General features: G+C 39.2%; 1 long non-coding RNA gene across 2 annotated transcripts; it reads right to left on the bottom strand.

The window, feature by feature from the left end:
- Positions 1-2,329: 2,329 nt before the first annotated feature.
- LOC138752741 (uncharacterized) lies at positions 2,330-12,130 on the bottom strand. Of its 2 annotated transcripts, XR_011350891.1 has the most exons (4): positions 11,854-12,130; positions 9,503-9,824; positions 6,106-6,241; positions 2,330-2,643 (listed from the first exon to the last, which is right to left on the bottom strand). It is a non-coding gene; the product is annotated as an uncharacterized lncRNA (long non-coding RNA). The 2 variants fall into 2 exon arrangements; XR_011350890.1 differs by lacking the exon at positions 6,106-6,241.
- Between the last annotated feature and the right edge of the window lie 364 nt (positions 12,131-12,494).

A 12,494-nucleotide genomic window follows, 5' to 3' on the forward strand; every position in this document is an offset into this window, starting at 1 on the left:
GATGCAATGGTCCAGTCCCTTCTAAGAGTTCATGATACTGCCTTTAGGACAGGGTGTAGGATGGCACTAAGATCAGCCAGGGCTGGACTCTCCATTGCAATCTAAAAGGCAAAGCTGTGGTATGCACCGAAGATCCACAGACAGCTGTGTGACATCAGCAACATGAGGCGCACAACGCAAGGGATCAAGACTATTACAGATCACAAGTCAACCTTGTGAATTAAGGACTATGATGGTTTCCTTCCAGACAGACTGAACGCCTCATATGCATGGTTTGATGAGAATAATAGGATGACATCAAATAAAGCTCCATGTCCCCCTAATGAATGGGCACCCCACATGGCTCAGCCAAGGTGAAAAGAACCCTATCTAAGGTGGCAGGATCAGACACCTTACCTGGTCAGATACTGAAGAACTGTGCAGACCAATTGATGGAGGTTATCACAGATATCTTCAACACCTCTCTTCAGAAGTCCATCATTCTCACAAGGTTCAAGACAGGCACCATCATCCCAGTACCCTAGAGGGTGACAATAATAGGCCTCGATTACTGCACCATGTGGAACTGACCTCCATCATTATAAAATGCTCCAAGCACACCTTTCAGAGTTGCTGGACCCATTTCATTTTGCCTATAGAACTATAGGAGAAACCATTTCACAAGCAATGCTATAGCCTTGTGGTTTCACTCTGTCCTAATCCACCTGAAGAGCGATAACTAGTATACCAGGCTGCTGTTCATTGAATTCAGCTCAGTGTTTAATACAATCATTCTCCAGAGGCTGGGACTCAACACCCTCTCTGTAATTAGATCCTGGTCCTCGTAATGCAGAACGTCGAGCACTGTCACTGGCGCAGCCCACTCCTGTTCACATTACTGATTCACGACTGCACTGCCAGATCCAGCTCCAACAATGTCATCAAGTTTGCAGATGACACAACAGTGGTTGGCCTCATCAGTAACAGCAATGGGTTGCACTGCAAAGAAGAGGTGGAAAATCTCATGAAATGGTGCAAGAGTTAACACCCTGAGTCTCAACGTGGACAAGACAAAGGCAATGATCGTGGACTTCTAGAGGACCAGGAATGACCATTCTCCACTACACAGCAATAACTCTGTAGTGTAGAGAGTGGTGAGCACCAAATTCCTTGGAGTTAACTTCACTAGTGACCTATCATCAACGTTCAACATCTCCTCACTTGTCAGGAAGGTACAACAGCGACTGCACTTCCTGAGAAGACTGAAACTACCAGCCACCATTATGTCAACCTTCAATAGGAGCTCCACTGAGAGCATCCTGGCCAACTGCATCACAGTCTGGTATGGTTTCTGCAGATAAATAGATTGGAGGTCAATTCACAGAGAGGATCACTGGAGTTTCTATCCCCCCCCACCCCCCCATCAATGTGATCTTCTAGTATAATTTTCTGAAGAGACCATGTAAAATTATTGAGGACCTCTTCCACCCTGCTCACAGCATGTTTCAGCTGCTCTTGTTGGGGAAGAGAGACAGGAGGATCAGAGGCAGCGCCACCAGGCTGAGGAGCAGCTTCTTCTCATGGGCAATGAGAATGCTGAACGACTAAAGGTACTGCCAACACTAACCATCCAAAAGACTCATTTATACAAACCAATATTTATTTATTTGTATAGAGGTAATACTTGTCCTGCATATGTATTGTTTGTCTGTATGTGAGTTATGTCTGGTTGTGTATCTGCATGTTTTTGCACCAAGGACCGGAGAACACTGTTTCATTGGTTTGTACTTGTACAATTAGATGACAAAAGACTTGGCTTGAAATTATTTATCTAATTAATATCTTAAACTTTAATTATTTCAAAATGGATTGCAGTTGGTTTTCATTGTATGAATTTATTGGGTAACTGAAGAGTATCTCCTGAAAGAAATAATCAGATTTGTGATGCTATATTCCTAACTCCCTTTGCTCAATATTTGCAGGAATACATCAGTCATGTAACAACGATCAGCAAAGGTCATGTCAAAAACTACCTGAAGCAACACACAGGATGCTGGAAGAACTCAGCAACATCCATGAAAGGTCAACGTTTAGGTCCAAAACTACTTATTTTCCTCCTTCATGTGAAGATAAAATTAGAAAACAATTCTTCTTTCAAGTTAAGTTGCAACAGCAAATTTGATCTACAATATAAAACTTCCCTAAAAATCCATCATGCAGAGAGAGTACCTTAGTCCTGGATTAGACCATCTCTTTCTGTCTTTGCATATTGGTGCTTGCCCAATTGGACTTAAAGGAGTGAGTAAAAGTTAACACAGCAAGAAAAAAATGCAAATCTCTATGACTTTCCATTTTTTAATGATTTTAAATTTTAAGAACAAGTAATCCTTATCTATATCAACCATCAATGCCAGCACATTCTTGGACCTTGGCCAATCCCTTCTAAAGAGAAAGATTCCAGTCCCATCATGGTTCAGCTGATTTCATAAAAGAGACAAGATCCATGGAAGATGTAGACAATTGCACTGTGTGTCTGTTGTGGGATTATTGGCTTTCTTCATTTACTTATCCATGTAGGTTTCGGTAAATCATTCAGGTGTCCACATTTGGCTTTCCCAGCTTTGTGTCATGAATGGAGCCTTCCAAAACTACACCCTTTTCATCCTGAAGTCAAATCATAAAAAGTATTTTCTCACTCTACAGCAAATATAAAATATTCAAACAATGCTTTTAGATAATTTAGAATAACGTTTTGGCATCTGTATTTTCAGAAAAATGTGTTGCATTAATAAAGTTTAGTACAAGAAGAGCATATTTAATAATTGCTTCAGAGAGCAGCCTGAAATGGGCTTACTGATATCAATATTGTTCTATCTAAATGTATATTATTTTGCCTTTTTTTTTTAAATATTTGTTATTTGAACTCCCTATTTTCAATCTTACTCTTTCCCATACATCACAGGACATGCTTCAAGCCAGTTGTAGTAAATTAAATACATTGACACTAACTTACTCTTTAACTACTAGCTTTTATTTGTTCGGCCCAATGTATGTGTTTTTTTGTGATGCTGGTTTTAGTTCAGGAAGCTCTCTGTCTAGCATATGTGTTATAGCCATTGTCTGCATCTTCAAATGAGGTGTGAATATTTTTAGAATATTTGGATTTCTGCTTCCTTAAAAAAAGCCAGAAACTTCCTTTCAGGACCAAAAGTTCACATTTTGCTGAAGCAGCAACATTCTTTGGAAAAGTTTTCTCAAAAGTACAAACTAAAGTAAAGGTATGTAAACTCTTCTGACATGCAAATAAAAAGAAATAATCCTACTTTAGTGAAAATAAATCAGCGATTTTTCTATTTCATTTCTGATTTTCATGGCAATATTCTGCAGTCCAGACTTAGCACAAAGGTGCGGATATGTGGTGGTCTACTCCACTTTTCCCCTGCTTCTGAGCCTGTAGTTCCTCTGTTTTGTTTAATCTATGACAGGCTGTCTCACTCTGTTTTTACACCTCTGCCTCTAATCAATCCATGTATTTGTCCACTTTTGTCTTTTTTGGTTTTCCGTTCTACATAATTTATTTATCTTATTTCAACTTTACATTCTCGCCCATGCTAAAATCCATATCTCCCATGCCCTTTGATGTCAGCTTCCTCATGGGCAAAGAATTAACTTCCAGATAAAGGCATAACTTCGAAATCTTTCTGTTACTTTCTCCCAGTGCCTTTTGATGTCCAGTTGTGTGCGCGCTTCCATATTTTTTGTGCACTTAATCATTTCTATACTTCCAAATACAATTTCTTCTGCCATGCTACAACCAGAATCTCAGCCTTTGCTAAGAACTTACAGACGTCCACTCCCAATAATCACTCCCCAACTTAATTCTACAGCAACTTCTCCTTTCTACTTTGTCAAAGTCTTTGAAATACTTTCTCTCTAGTCAAGATGCATTATTCTCTCCATCCCACAGTTTCCTTCTCCTTTTATCTCTATGCCCATTGTTGAAAATTGCTTTTTAAAGTACAGTACCGAGATGTTTGCTTGATATGTTTATCTTCAGATGTAAAACCAAATTTTGTCCATGGAGCAATATTTTAAACAAATGGGCAGTTCTCTAATAATTAGGAAATTTAAGTGTTTTGTAAGGTCTTCATATTATTTATGGTGATTTTTGAGTAGCAGTACACTATGCCAAGAATTTTTAAAGCACTTCCCTAATCCAGGAAATTCCAGGCTATCTTTAGAGAAGATAAAAAAGCAGGAGATAACTAAAAGAAGTGGATTGAGGGAAAAGCCCAGGATGTTAATGTGATTATTCAGATTTCAGATTGATTGTCAAAATATGACATACAACCCTGAGATTTATTTTTTCCTGTGGCCAAGGCAGATTTACCACTTATAAGTAGTGTAAAAGAACACTGACTCAACGTACACATGTAAACAAATTTAAAAAAAACCTGACTGTGCAATACAGAGAAAAAAAATCAATAAAGTACAAAAGTAAGTCTTTAAATGAGTCCATGACTGAGTTTGAGCGTGGTTACCCCGAGCCCAATGATCTCTTTTGTTTCATTAGCGTTCACTTACAGGTTGTTAGCTCTGCACCAGTCCTTATCCCTGTATGGCTGACTCCTCATTCTTACTAATAAGGCCATCCACAGTCATATTGTCAGCGAACTTGATGATGCGGTTCAAACTGTATTTAGCCATACAGTCTTGGGTCAGCAAAGTGAACAGCAGTGGACCTAGAGGGCCCCTGTGTTCAGTGTGATGGTCTTTGAAGTGGTGTTACCAATCTGGACTGCTTGAGGTCTCTCCGACAGGAAGTCAAGAATCCAATTGCAGAGGGAGGTGTTTAGACCCAACAGTCTCAACTTTCTTTTCAGGTACTGAGGTACGATGGTGTTGATTGCCAAGCTGAAGTCAATGAACAGTAGTTGAGCATACAAGTCCTTATTTTCCAGGTGGGTGAGGGCTAGATGGAGGGTGGTGGTATCATTCATAGAGTGGTTGTAACTGTATGAGAACTGCAGGGGGTCCAGTGACGGGGGCAGCAGGAGCTTGATGGGCCCAATGATGAGCCTCTAGAAGTACTTCATGATGATGATGGATGTGAGTGCGACAGGGTGGTAATCATTGAGGCAGGGCATAGATGACTTTTTCAGCATGGGGACAATGGTGATGAATCATTCTTTTAATTAGAATATGATAATAATATCACAGTGTTTGAAATAGGATTAACAATGTTTAATGATGTCTTTTATGATTTATTCATTCCTGCTCATGTCATGAAATTTAAAAGGAGCATTTGTTTTGTCAGATAAAAGATAAGTTATCAAGGCTGCCATCGTTATCTCAATACATAAGAGGGCAACAGTAACAGGCCTCAATGACTACTGCCTAGTGGCAATGACCTCCACCATCATGAAGTTTTTTGGGCTTCTGGGGATAGAATGTATCAAGGCACACTCCTAGCGACACTGGACCCATATGAATCGCCAACCGATAGAACCATTCCACTGACGATGCTACAGCCTTGTCCCTCCACTCTGTCCTAACCCATCTGGAGACCAACACCTTATATCCCAGGCTGATGTTCATTGACTTCAGCTTGGCATTTAATATAATCATACCCAAGAGTCTAGTGGAGAAGCTGTCCTCGCTGGGACTCAACATTGATCTCTCTCTCTGGACCCTGGACTTCCAAATGGAAAGGTCACAGTGTGTCTGAGTCAGTAGCAGAACGTCGAGCGCCATCGCACCAAGCACTGGTGCACCTCAGAGCTCAACCTGCTCCTGTTCATGCTACTGACCTACCATGGCATTGCCAGATCCAGCATCATCAATGTCATCAAGTTTGCAGATGACATAATAGTAGTCGGCCTCATCACCAACAATGATAATTTGCACTACAAAAAAAAGGTGGAAAATCTCGTGAAACGGTGTGAGAGTAACAACTAGAATTTCAACATCCACAGGGCAGAGGAGATGAGCGTGGACTTCTAGAGGACAAGGAATGACCACCCTCCACTATATATCAATAACTCTGTAGTGGAGAGAGTGGAGAGCACCAAGTTCCTTGGAGTTCACTTAACTATTCACTATCGTGGACACTCAACATCTTCTCACTTGTTAGGAAGAGAGCAACAGGTGGCAGAAAGGATCAATGGGGTCTCCCTGACCCCCCCAAGATCATTGTCTGAAGAGGGTGAGCCAAATCATTGATGACCCCTTCCACCCTGCATACAGCATCTTTCAACTGCTCCTGTTGGGGAAGAGATGCAAGAGTATCAGAGCCCGCACCACAAGGTTGAGGTATAGCTTCTTCCCATGGTCAGTGAAAAAGATGAATGACCAAAGGAACTGCTCACATGAACCATCTGGCACTCTCATATTTATGAAACAATATTTATTTATTTGTATGGATGAAGTACTTATCAGCATTGTTTTTCTGTATGTGAGTTAAGTCTCATTGTATGCCTGCATGTGTTTTGCACCAAAGACTGGAGAATGCTCTTTCATCAGGTTGTACTTTGACAATCAGATTACAATTAACTTGACTTAAGTTGAAAATCATGTGAGATGATGCAAGAATAGCAACCTGAGTCTCAACCTGAACAAACCAAAGAAAATGATTGTGGAGTTCAGGAGGATCAGGAATGACCACCCTTCACTACATATTAATAGCTCAGTCATCGAGTGAACGGACAGCACCAAGTTCCTCGATGTCCACTTAAGAAGTGACACACAACATCTCCTCACTTAACAGGAAGTTGCAACAATGACTGGATTTCCTTAGAAGGCTGAGGTGGGCAAGGCTTTAGTTTCTTCCCACGGGCAGTGAGACTGCTGAATGACTGCAAAAACAAGTCTATGTGACTCGACTATTAATTAATAATATTTTAATTTATGCACATAATTGATGTGTACATGTATCATTTGTATGCATGTTATGTCTGTAAACTTGTTTTGCTCTGTTCTGTGCCATGGACCAAAGAATGCTGTTTCATTGGGTTTTACTGTTACAATCTGATGACAAATAAACTTGAACTTGAACTCAATAGCTGATAATTCTTGTATGAATTTATATTTTTTTGTGACTTAACTGCAGAGTGGATCATCTCCACCAAACAGTAGACATTAGCCCAACAACATCATCATTAGATCTAGAGGCTATGAAGACCTGAAAAAGTGAAAAGAAATGGATCCAATGTTTTATACAACTGTTGGCAATCCAGCATGCAAAGAACAATTAAAAAAAAAATAATTTGAACTAATGCTAGAAGGAAATCAACATATAGATTCATAACTTACTATCTGATTTCATCAGTGTGCCTCACAGAACAGCAATGGCAAATAGAAAATAGGATTGAGGAGATATTGACTTTGCTTCAGCATAAGAATTGTAATGGGTTACAGGGAAATAGGGAATTATCTTGATGGGATTGATCACAAAGCTAGTCTAGGATCAAAGAGCTAACTTGTCTCCCATTTTGTGTGAAATAAAAAATTTCAACCCCAAAGTAGCTCAATCCAATCTCGTGACACAGGACAAGCACCTTCTACATGCGGACTGCTGAAGAACACCTCAAAAACCACCTGAAAGTCCACATCCTAATTTGGACAGCATGAATAATTGGTATCAATAATTAGACAGAGATAAACATGGCATCAATTGTATTGACAGTATCATTTGACTCTTCACCAATTATATATTCATAAGGTGTGTGATTTGTTATGGGAAGGGTTACAGTATAACTTAAAGTTCTCCTGAAAATCAGAATGGGTGAATAACCAAAGAAAACCTGAAATTTCCATTTTACCACAAATGTCAGACCTGTGGTCAATCTATTTTTAGAAAAAAAAACCCTGAGTGATAGCAAGATAAAAATATGCAGTCATTTAATGTGTGAAAAACAGTGTATGAACTAATCCTGAAACTAAAGAACCAGGTTTCATCAATAGTTTGCATTTATTCTTCATTTCGGGAATAAATGGGAATTTTTACTTCCTTAAACAGCATCGAGTCCACGCTGCTGAAGATCCAGCTGCGCTGGGTGGATCACGTCTCCAGAATGGAGGACCATCGCCTTTCCAAGATCGTGTTATATGGCGAGCTCTCCACTGGCCACCGTGACAGAGGTGCACCAAAGAAAAGGTACAAGGACTGCCTAAAGAAATCTCTTGGTGCCTGCCACATTGACCACCGCCAGTGGGCTGATATCGCCTCAAACCGTGCATCTTGGTGCCTCACAGTTCGGCGGGCAGCAACCTCCTTTGAAGAAGACCGCAGAGCCCACCTCACTGACAAAAGGCAAAGGAGGAAAAACCCAACACCCAACCCCAACCAACCAATTTTCCCTTGCAACCGCTGCAACCGTGTCTGCCTGTCCCGCATCGGACATCAGCCACAAATGAGCCTACAACTGACGTGGACATTTACCCCCTCCATAAATCTTCGTCCGCGAAGCCAAGCCAAAGAAAAAAAAGAGAAAAAGAAAGAAACATGAGAGAGGTGAATAGCAACTCACCTGCCTAATGTTTAAGGAAGAACAAACAACTGAGTCCATTGGCTACCTTTGCTGAAATTATTGGATACAACCCTGAATTGCAGATCCTTTCTTTCCATTTGTAGTCACCCATGTAGCCACAATAGGCATACAGTGAGGGAAAGAAACATGCAGAGTCGAAAGTGACTACATGGGTGACTACAAATTGAAAGAAAGTTCTATCATCTTTGAGCTGGTGTCCCGAGCATGTGCAATTCAAGGCTGTATCCAGTAAATCACATCAGGATCACCAGTGTAGTCCCCCATATAATCACTTTCGACTCTGCATGTTTCTTTCTCTCACTGCGTGCCTCATGCAATTACAAATTGCTCTTTTAGCATTGTTCAGAACAGCAAGGTTCCTGATGCCTCCTTATCCTGATGAAGATGGCTGGAAATAAATCAGGAAGAGGGACCCTTCCAAAGGTTTTGGTTGGACAAAGACTAAGCCCAACACTAGCAATGGAAATGTAGACTTTCTTCATTTCCAGACTCAACCACATGACAGCTCTTCTACTCTTGCCATCTTTCCAAATGCTGAGTGCTGTGGAACTCAATATCTACACTGGTCACTAATATATCTCGTACCATTGCTTACTTAACCACAAATTGTTTTCTGAAAATTCAGTCAGCAGCAGGTTAATGATACTGCCTATCTAGGCCTCCGTTCCTAGCCATACTAATTGTTCACAATGCTATTTATGTTCTCTCTAATTAATAAAACTATCTTGGCAAGACAGATTACTCAAATGTAATAGCTTTTATGTTGACTAGATATTAATTGTCTGATAATATTCAGAATTCAAGAAAACTAATGATTTTCTGAAATGTAGTTAATTGATTAAGAATATAGTTAAAGCAAAAAAATATATTTTAATATATTTCAAAGCACAAGAACCTCAAATTTTCCCATATCAGCAAACAACAAATTATAATATTCCATCAGATTTTTTAAAAATTGGTGATTTAAAACAGACCTTGTAGAGCCTGTTCTGTAGAACATTCATTGTTGATCAATTCCATAATCGTCAGAGAGACTTTTTTTTACAAGAGTGTCCATTTTGTTGATCAATAGGGTTTTCATGGGAATAAAAGTCAGAGAAAATGATTCAAAGGAGCTCCAAACCTTCTTGAAGACATGAAATTGTCTCTCTCATTCCAAAGAATATTGGGTCCAGGACCATGGAAAGAGAAAGAACAGCATTTGAGGTGGTGCTGAGAACCAGGAGGTCATCGATTTGGAGCATATAGCAACCATGCATAAATCACGGAAGGAGCAGACCACATCTTCTGCTTAACCTGTTGAAGAATTACATAAGGTTAATCAGTCACCTTCCAAAGCAAGAGTGCAAGAAAGTCATCCTCCATAATGAGGGCCTGCTTTAAAAGAAGAGAGAGCAGAGGGAGAAGGGAGAGGAGCTCAAAATATATGATTTTTCTTTCGTCTTCCAGGTTTGGCACAAAAATCTGAGTCTTCACAGAGTAGAAGCTTCCTGAAACACATGACCTGGCTGTGAACTATGAAAATAAATTGTGAAAAATAAATGCAATCATATAATGTTGTGAATTACTTCACAACATTTACCCAGCATAAAATAAAACTAGGGGAGAATTTGAATAGAGCAAAGTTTAAGATATGTTTCACAACACTACTTCCCTTCGTGCCTTTCCACTGTTGCTATCAAACCTCAGCCAAGCCATGAGAGAACTCGTGAAAATGAAAGAAGGCAAACTTGCATCTATGTACAATCTTTCCATCAATTTAGCCTAAATCATTTTTAAGGGAATGAATTGTATTCACTATTGGAAGCATGGAAGTATATTTTTCCACAGCATTTTCCCATAAGCTCTGGAACAGGAAGATCCCCTCTGCTCTCCTTCAAAATGCAAAAGCCTGGAAAACCTTTTGCATCTGGAGAGGTGTGAAACTTCAATGTGGCTCAGTGACCCTTGTCACTGAGGCGTGCCACTGGAAAATTCTAGAGTGCGTGGATCCAAAAGCCCTAACATGATGAAAACCCTTTATCTATTCTTCTCATGTGACTCAAGGGTTGGATTAAGTCACTGGAACTAGGGTGGGGTGGGTGGGTGAGATTATCAGCAGTTTATGGGCATGAGCAGATTAAGTTCAATATCAGGGATGGAATTACTGTACACAAGATGGAGATGTGAGAAACGGGGTTCACAATCAAGAGAATGTTCGGGTTGATCTGATAATTGTGTTGGGGTGATGGAGGGTATCACAAAGGTGGTGAAATCAGGCAACCTAACGGGGAGTTCCTGCATGAGAGGTGTATCTTATCTTTAATTTCTTCACAATTAAAAAAGATGGGTTTTTTTTGTAGGACAGAACACTTCATCTACAGGCCTAATATAACACTGAAAAGTGAATAAATAATTACATATTTTGGTGATCATTCTGCCACAGAGCACTGGTGTAATACTAGTCAACATTAGGGCTCAGGCCTGAAAAATTGGTTATATCCTTTTGCTTCCTATAGATGCTGTGTGACCTACTGAATATCTCCAGCACTTTTGAATATTGCAAGCAGATTACTTAAAACATTTTTAATTGTTTTTGATAATTGAATTGCAAGGACATCATATCATTATCAACTAATTTCAACCTTTTGGAGAACAGTGAGCAAAGAGGGTGGGGGAAGCTGCATTATAACATCAGATTCAGCTTTGCATGCATTCCCTTGGAACATCATGAGAGTTAAAGAAGGCATCATGCTTTAAGAACCACAAGAGTTTTCATAAATTAAATTTGAATCAAAAATAAAATCACTCCTATCTTTTGCAACAGGTAGTTTAGATTAAAATTGCATCCATGTGTTTTACTGGTTAATTGGAGGGAACAATAGAAATCGAATCAACCCGTGTAATCTTCATGCATCTTTTGAAGACTTACCTACCTGCTTTTTGTCAGAATATAAAGTATGAGAGAAAAGATTAAATGGAGAGAACATTTTTTTTCAAAAATGAATCTTACACATATAATTGGAGATACATGATTCAATTGGAACTTTGTGAAACAAGAATGAAATCTTTTTTTTTCCAATTTGCACTACGGAAACTACCAAAAAGGCTTTGTTCTTCAATTGTGATTATTGCAGGACCAAAAATATCTGTGCAGCAAGCTACCATAAGCCAGCTGCAGCATTAACATTCAAGTCATTCAGCAAGTATTGGTGAGGCATTGTAAATTAATTAGTCAAGGAAGTAAAACAACAACTGTAAAAACACTCCAGCAGAATGAATTGTGGACATTAAATTAGAACATTAAATAAACTAGTCTGATAGTCATTGAAATTTAAAGACAAACCGTGCAGCGTAATTTCAGCAAATTGTGCAAGTCCCACTGATGACTGTTCCATCACAACACCCAAATGTGATGTGGCTCCTTCATCCCAGATTTTCAGTCAGGCATTATGGTGCTGCATGCCTGTAGTGTTTGTCCCGTGGATGCCATGATGTTGCACAAATTTTTTAAGATATTCTTGTGTTCTATTTCTGTCATAGTTTTTGAACTAAATTTATGAAGTCACTGTTCCAAGCAAAGTAAATATGAATTCACTTTATCCAGCTGGGGGAATTGTTCTTAAAGGCTGGAGACTGGAAAATCAAAACTTTTGAATTAATTGTTTTCTAACTTACCAAGTCCAAAGCTGGTTATAAAGTTGTGCATGATGTAAGAAAGGGTCATGATGTCACTGCAATTTTATATATATACTTCCTTTGGCCTTTGAAATTCTCAGTTTAATTTAAGTTGATGCTGTAGTGAGAAAGCAAAATTTCTACTTTTATACTACATAAATTGTACAGACAAGTTCACAAGAATGTTGAAATATAGTACTGGAACCAACAGTACAGCTCCATTCAATATAGTAATCACATACTTTCAGATTGCTGTCCAATTCCCATATCTCTTAATTTCTTTAGTAGCAAAAATCTATCAATTTCATC

Source organism: Narcine bancroftii, chromosome 2, assembly GCF_036971445.1.
Source record: "Narcine bancroftii isolate sNarBan1 chromosome 2, sNarBan1.hap1, whole genome shotgun sequence".
NCBI lineage: Eukaryota > Metazoa > Chordata > Chondrichthyes > Torpediniformes > Narcinidae > Narcine > Narcine bancroftii.